This window comes from Equus przewalskii, chromosome 11, assembly GCF_037783145.1.
Source record: "Equus przewalskii isolate Varuska chromosome 11, EquPr2, whole genome shotgun sequence".
NCBI lineage: Eukaryota > Metazoa > Chordata > Mammalia > Perissodactyla > Equidae > Equus > Equus przewalskii.
In genome coordinates, this window is record NC_091841.1 from 16,170,875 (window position 1) to 16,179,607 (window position 8,733).

An 8,733-nucleotide genomic window follows, 5' to 3' on the forward strand; every position below is an offset into this window, starting at 1 on the left:
AGAAATTGCCTTAGATTCAGTTAGTTCTTCACGGGAAAAATCATTTGGGGAAACTTGAGCCACTGCAAACATTAAGTATCTAGAACAGAAAATACCCTCTTTCTACAGAGCTTTGTATAGAGGGCCTGGCTTGGCCCATCTCTTCCATAGCAGTATCTGGAACAACTGTTTCCTGGGACTAGGGGAATAGAAAGGCCTGGAAACTTTTCAGGTCTATATCTGTGAGTTTCTGTGATTTTTTGGGGAAGAGTTGTGCAAGAGAGAATAGGCAGGTATTTAAATAAAATGGAATTAAAAAGACCAAAGTGAACCTTCTGGAAAAACATAACAAACAAGACCTACTCTAAATAAGGTTTTAGAGCTTTGAAAAAGAATATACTGGTTCACAAGGGAAAAAGAAAAAAATAAAGGAAGAAATAATGAAGAAGAAGTTTTAAAAAACCACACTTCGCAGATTTAAAGGTAATATAAATTGTTTAATCCATACAATAACATTACTTGGGAGATAAGGAACCAGGGTATTTAATTTGCACATTAGTTTTAAGTTGAATTCAAACAGAAGAAATGTGAAACTTTACCAGAATTAGGGAAATAAGGCAACAGCTCTCAACAACAGATGATTATTTATCTCCCTCTCCCCCTAAGGGGACATTTGACAATATCTGGAGACAATTTTGATTGTCACAATGGAAGGACTATGGATGAGGGTTATACTGCCATCTAGTGGATAGAAGCCAAAGATCCTGCTATACATGGTACAATGCAGAGGGCAACTCCCCATAACAAAAAAGTAATCCAGCACAAAATGTCAGTAGTGCCGAGGCTGAGAAACACGAAAAAGAGAATTAAGAAATAATTTCATAATAGTGATAATTGTCTGGAATACATTGCCTTCTGATTGATTGATCTTTAAATGAAAGTTGTACCATTTATTTTACAAAAATATACTGAACTTTAATATGAGGCATTTCTAGAGATAAAAATTTATAATAAAGATCTGAAGTTTCTTATACACTAATATTATATAAATATTGCTTTTGGAAAAACTTTTTCATATATAATGCACTGCTGCAGGAGATTGTTGACAAAAATAATCCATAGCCAATCTATAAATGAAAATTTGGGAGAGTTTATTCTGAGGTGAAATCTGGGGACCATGGCCCGGGGCCTTTCTTCCCGAAGGAAGAAAGGGCACCAAAGAAGTCAGGTTCACAGAGTGCTTATATACCCCCAAACAGGATGTTTCACATAGGATTGAAATGTCCCTTTTACAATAGTCACGAGAGCGCTCTGTTGGCACAGTGATTGATGGACACAGCAGGTTGGTCTGCTGTCTCGGTGAAAACAGCAGGGTGGCAGGTCTGCTGTCTGGAGCTGAGTGGTCACAGGTGAGCTGGGTGGTCAAAGGTGAGCACAGCAATCAGTTCCTAGCCTAAGGAAAGATGCTTATCCTTAAGGAAATGCCAATGTGGGGGAAGTTGCACCTTTATCTTAAGGCCATTTGTTCTTGCCATAGGAAATGTTTTAAAGCAGATATGCAATGCGTGCTCAACAGCCACAGTCAGGCCCTTTTGGAAAAAACAAAGTCAGGCGGAATTAGGTTTATACCAAATGGCTTCCTCATATACTCCAGTATATCCTGTTGCTTGCCATTTCAATTTGTCAAGATCATAGCAGCATTCTTGCTAGGCTTTACCTAGGAAAAATAAATTCCAAGAATGCCTGGCCCTTGCACGGATGGAATGCCATCTGCATACCTTGCTGATTGTCCTTAAGATACTCTCCAAGAGAATGACCTGGGATGGGCTGGTGTGCTTCCGGGGGATGAAGAATAGAACCTTTGGACGTTGGCTTGCATTTTCCTGCAGGCAAGAGTTCCAGCTATTGTACTTGCTTGAGATTCTTTACCCACAAATAAATATGTGGCGATCCAAGGGACCTCACCTCAGTCCTTGAAGGTGATGGTCCCCTGTCCCATTGAATAACATAGATTGTGTTCTGTCAACTTCTGTCCACCCCTTCAGCTGGCTGCCCAGCTGGTCTCAGCAGCAATGCACATATAGAGAATACTTAAATAAGTATACAGCTAGATAAATTTTCCAAAAGAAGAAATACCCCTATAACCAGGACCTAGACCAAGAAACAGAACATTACCAGAATCAAAAAAGCCTTCTACATGATCTCTCTTGTCTCTAATCTCTTACCCTGAAGGAGTAAGTAACTTCTTGACTTTTATCATGATAGGTTTCTGTTTTTTAACCACACAGAAGTGGATGCTTAGGGTATGCATTGTTTCATTCCAAAACAAACTTGTGCAATGCATCCATGTTGGATGGATGCAATTGCAACACATTCAATCTCATTGTTGTATAGTATTCTTTTGTAGAAATATATCATTATTTATTTACCTACTTTCATGTTGATAGGCAGTTGTTTTTACTATTTTCTATTACCAATAATATTAATGTGAACATTCTTATACACATCTTTTATAGAGATAGACACTCACTTATTGTGCATATAAAATCAGGGGTTGAAATTATTTGTGAGTGTGAATATATACAAAATTTAGATTTAATAAATATTTTCATACAGTTTTCTATGATGTATGCCAATCCACACTTCCACTGTCACACTTTCAGTGTGTGAGCTTTGGGCTTTTAAACATCCTCACCAATATGTAATGGTGTCTTTCATTTTAATTTTAGCCATTATGTAGAGTATTTTATTTCTCTGATGACTAACAAAGTTGGATATCCGCTTTTATGAGGTGTCTCAATATCAAAATGCAGAATAGAAAGCCAGTGAAATGAGTTCAGATTGATGGTTTTGAGGGTCCTGCAACTCATGCTATCAATCTACCTGTCATCATTGCCACCTCCATTTAGGGTCAAATGGCTCAGAGATATAATATTCTCCATTGTCATGAATATATTCCAACTCATCTGCTATTTCTTAATCACCCCAAATAGAAATGAGTATATACACTGATAGATTTATATTAATATAGATATAGAATGTGATGGCTGGATGTTTAATAAAGAATATTCATTTTAAGCCCCTCTTTTGACAGAGTGGAAAGTGAGGACCAAAAAGGAAAAGTGATTTGTTGAAGGTCACAGTTATAGAGAGTTGAGGGTAATGCTTCACATCCAATTTTGTTGTCATTGCTTCTCCAGTTCATAGCATGTTTCTACAGAAGATTTCAAGCTAGGTTAAACTTGCTGCTTCATTAGAAAGAGCCACACACACTGAAATAGTGAGAATTATTACTGTTTTATTTAAAAAATTTTGCTAACCAGTTTTTCACCACCGTAGAGCTAATTGCTTGTATCATTATACATAGACCCTAATTGTCATCACTGGTTGTGTTTATCTTTAGGGATACCAATGCAGGAAGATATAAGGAAGTACAATAAAGAAATTGACCTATAACACTGACTTATTACACAAATTACTGAAAGAGGCTATGATCTTGGAGCCAGAGATGGGATATGAGAGCCTAAAAATTTTGTAATGATAGTTTGGTCAGTGTCTGGCTTGATATATAGAGAAAGTATGGCTGTAAAGTCTACAGAAAGTGCTAAATCCAAAGGTGAGGTTGAGTAGTGAAACAGAATAAACTGGTGAGGAAAGTCTTCTGAAAGTGAAACTGTATGCTGGGTTATAAATAAAAATCACTGTTCCATTTACTGCAATGAAAACTATCTTTTTAAAAGTAGAATTTTGTCCATACAGATCAGTAGTGAGGTAGTGCTATGGCCAATGTGGGCTTACAACAGGGAAGAATGGAATGGTAGTCTGAGGGTGATAAGAACCAGATGCCTCTTCCCAAATACTGAACAGGAAATGTACTCCAAAGTGCATGAGTTCATCACAACACATAGATATTGGCTGATTTGCAACTAAGTGTGCAATTTCAGCCATGGCCCTAGGATAGGGCCACACAGAATAACGTAAAATGCGGTACTCTGGATGAATTATCGAAACTCATTTCTTCACAATGTGTGGTCTGGGACTTAGATCAGTAGAGCAGTTTCAAGCATCTGGTTTGGACATGAAAATCGTGTGGACAGCAGGGGTAGCAGAGAAGAAACCTCTACTCAACTGTAACCAAAAGCGAAGGCAGAGTCAGGAAAAATAAGACATAATGTCCCTGGGTACAGAGCTCAAACATGACCTGAGGCTGGGAGCCACAACTGGAATGTGACAGACTCGGTGAGCAGGCTCTAAAGTGAATAAAGACACATCCTGGAAACTCCTTTTCGTGACATGATGCCACGAAAAATACCATCTTTTCTTTCAACACCAGGGGTTTTGTCCCTGATGGGGAATTAGTAGGCTTTGTATGACCTTAAAAAATCTCTTGGTCAATCTCAGATATATATATCTGATGTACATATATAAACAATACATATATCTACACACACACACACACACACATATATATATATATTAAACCCATGTTAAAGAGATGAGGAAAGTGAGGCTTAAGAAGATTAATTAAACTATGGCCACACAGCTAACAAGTAAATCATAGTACAGGTTCCCCCTTCTATCTGAAAGTTCACTTTAGGCTACTTTGCGTTTATGGAAGACCCACATTAGTACCTGCTTAGGCTAACTGAAAGAAACTTAAAGAGGATTTTTGTTTTAATGAAAAAACCTTTCAGAGTTTCTTTTGCAGGGTTCCCTTATGCAGGCAGCAGTGAGGGTGGTGCCACCAAGTTCCTCCCCCAGGAACTGCACTCAGTATGTTAGCATCAAGCCACCATAGCTTTGAAATATGTCTGAGCATCTGGGCTTTTTCCAGATTTATTTTGGTTATTCTTCGGGTCTAGGAATGCTCAAAACTTTTCCCATATAAATTACAGATAATCACTTCTATTTGTGCCATGTCATCTTGTGAAAGTTTCATAGGAATGCTCTACTTCAGATTGCAGGGTTAACGTGTATACAGATTTGGATTCGTTTGTCTCATTTCAAACTCCATTTATTATTTTATTTTATTTATTTACTTTTTAAGATTGGCACCTGAGCTAACTAACATCTGTTGCCAATCTTTTCTCCTTCTCCTTCTTTTTTTTCTTCTCCTTCTCCCCAGAGCTCTCCAGTATGTATAGTTGTATATTCTAGTTGTAGGTCCTTCTGGTTGTGTTATGTGGGATGCCACCTCAGCATGGCTTGATGAGTGGCGCCATGTCCGAACTCAGTATCCAAATCAGTGAAACTCTGGACCACTAAAGCAAAGCATGTGAAATTAACCACTTGGTCACAGGGCGGGCCCCTCCATTTATTATTTTAAATCTCTCCCTTTTTGCTCATTTTCTTAAATGAAGATAAAACAGAAATAAGTACCAAAATGCTGCTTTTCTGACCATGTTAAAGGCTATTAAATCAGTGTCTTTAAAGGAAAAGGTAGGAGCCAGCCTGGTGGCAGAGTGGTTAGGTCTGATGTTCTGCTTTGGTGGCTGAGGTTTGTCAGTGTGGATCCTGGGTGTGGATCTATGCACCACTTGTCGAGCCATGCTGTGGCAGGCATTCAACGTATAAAGTAGAGGAAGATGGGAAAAGATGTTAGCTCAGGGCCAGTCTTCCTCAGCAAAAAGAGAAGGGCTGACAGCAGATGTTAGCTCAGGGCTAATCTTCCTCAAAAAATTAAAATAAAAATAAGTAAAGGAAAAGGTGAAGAAAAAACAATGAGATATCCTTTTTCCTTAAACATATATGGGAAATATGGCCAGTGATCCAATGTTACATCACATGAATAGGTTTAATTTTATACATATGAATATATTCAATATGTCTTAATAAATTAGATTAAGTTGGGCGGGATTTGGACAATGATATAGAGGTCCTAATATATGGAATATTCCATGAACAACAAATAAATCATTTGAGATTATAAAAGAAGATATCTAAGAGTAACGTTTTTGTCCTAAAATTCTGTTCAATTAGTAATTGAATACAAGTAAATTACTAAAAACTGCAGGTTATTACTGTGTTGTTTCATTCTCAAGATATTTGATGCACATAACACAGTCCATTTTATACACTAGAAGGATATATAAAATTACAGAAGATGATCTAAATGAAAAACCTGTACAACCCATTACTCTTTCCTTCCAGGAACCAAAAAGAGTGTCTCCATGTTCCTTTCTTGACAATAACCTAAAATAAAATGTTTAATTTTGACAATCTGAAACAAAAGTTATGTTTTTTATAGATGCGTTAATTATTAATTGATTACAGTGAGAAAAACATAAGCAATTAAGTTATTGGAATATTATTAAGATAATGTAACATCCAGCTACTCAGCAATGGCCACTATTAAAATCATGTTTTGAACATGGTTACAGTTAATTTCACAGGTACACAGAGACACAATATAAATCATTACAGATAGAGTACTAAAGTAAATTTGTTCTTTGTGGTTTTTTATTACATGCAAATTTAAGTTAATAACTCTTCCTTTCAACTTAAATTGTATCAATTGGGAATTACAGTTGCTTTTTAAATTTTAACCAGTATAATGCTGGTTAAAAGGGAGATGGAGTCCTCTTCTCCAGTGCCCTTTGAGAAAGAAAGTCCAGATACGTTACCTCTAACTTCCATTCATGAAGTTTCTGTACAGTTGTGAATTGCACCATATCTGTTCTCTGTGGTGAGAGCAAGAAGGAAATCCACAACCTCATGGGAAGTCCATGAGATGCAATATAAACCTAGAGTGGCTGATCCTGGGGATGTCTGCTGATATAAGTGGTGTGGAATGGTGAGGAGTAGAGGATCCGAGAAGTTCTCTACATTAAATGATCGCTGTTACTGATATTTATTCAACCTGGCCAAAAGACAAGAAGAAAAGATGGACATCATGTAAGATCAACATGCTAGACTAAAACAAAGTAAAATAAAGGTATTTGTTTTTGGTAATTTCACAAAGGGACACTCATTCATTTATTCAATATTTTGAATGGCATCCTGGAGCCATAAATAGCATAGTAGAAACATTAGTGAACAAGACAAAAAAGGATCTTGCATTTATGGAATTTTGATTTAGCGCAGGAATTTTTAATTTATTCATATTTATTCATTTACTACTTATTTAATTCTAAATATTATGATGGAACATTTATAGGGTAATACTAGTACATAGGTAGGATACAAACAAACCTAATTTAATCCACTGACACTCCCTTCCACCTGAGCAAGTTTATAAATTCATTTTTTAAAAAAATAATAGGAGCCTCGGGAGTTTTGAATTAACATGGACAGAGGGGTTTCTCTGCCAATGCTATCTCACTGGGGTACAACCATGAACAGATAAGGGAGGTATAAAATTATCTTCTTTGCGAGTTAACCTGTTACTACTCTTCCTTAGTTTGAAGAGAAGATTCAGATCAGTAATGATTACCCCCTACACTTAATTTAGACAAAAAGATAAATGATAGAAAATATCTAGAAAGTGTATTGGTGAGACCACAGGCATCTATGTCAAAGTACCTGAACTTCAGTTCTCAGAATCTTTAAATAAATACTTTTGGGTGAAAATGTAGCATCACCTGGAACATAATTTAGTGTCAATTACTTTTTTCAAGGCAGCTTTCACATCCTTATTCCTTAAGCTGTAGATCAGTCAGTTTAACATAGGGATGACAACTGGGTAGAAAACAGAGACCATTTTGTCTATGTCCATGGAGTAACTTGATTTGGGTCAGAAAAAAATGAACAGAAGTGTGTCATGAAATATAGGCACAGTGGTTAAGTAGGAGGCATATGTAGAGAGGGTTTTGCTTCTCCAACACCTGGGTTCATTCTAAGGATGGTAGATATGATGTAGTTGTAGGAGACAACAGTGATGATGCTGCATCCACGACATAGATACTGAAAGTGAACAACACTATTTCACTGATGGTTGTATCTGATGTGGAAAGGGCTAGAAAGGGTGGGATCTTACAGAAAAAGTGATTGATGATATTGGAATTGCAGAATGACAATTGAAATGTGAAACAGGTGTGGATTGCTGAATCTACCAAGCTGACAATGTAGACAACGGATACTAGGTGGGTACAGACCCTCCTGGATATGGCAATTGTAGAAACAAGTGGATTGCAAATGGCTACATAATGGTCATATGCCATGACAGCCAACATAAGACATTCCAAAACTACCAAAAGCCCTAAAAAATACATCTAAGTGGCACATAAATTATATAGAATCCTCTTTGTTCAGATAAAATATCAGCCAGCATCTTGGGAGTGACAGTGGAGGAATAGCAGACATCATAGAATGATAGATTGCTCAGGAAATAATACATGGGTGTGTGGAGTCTGGAGTCTATCTTGATCAGCAGGATCATGCCTAGATTGGCAATCACAGTTATGCCATAGACCAGCAGAAAGAGCACAAAGAAGTCAGTAGACGTAGTGCAGTTCTCAGTAGCCATCACTCAGGTATGGAAATCCTTGGTTGTAAAAGAAGAAAATGTAAATGGAGGGTAACATCATCTTATTTTCTTAACACTTAAACTACTGGTCCTTTCTAATCTTTACTAATTAGAAAAACAGACAAACACCACTAGGACAGCTTTAGGTAAACTGACTCTCTTGGAAAAACACGCAATTTAATATAAATCAATAAAATTATAATGATAATAATATTGCCTACATTTGTAGTGTACTGTACTGATTTTTCAAGACATTTTCATTCAAATTAAATCATTCTATTTCCACACCA

At 36.8% G+C, this 8,733-nt stretch overlaps 1 pseudogene; it reads right to left on the bottom strand.

The window, feature by feature from the left end:
• Positions 1-7,555: 7,555 nt before the first annotated feature.
• Positions 7,556-8,443, bottom strand: LOC139074632 (olfactory receptor 5AP2-like; annotated as a pseudogene).
• Between the last annotated feature and the right edge of the window lie 290 nt (positions 8,444-8,733).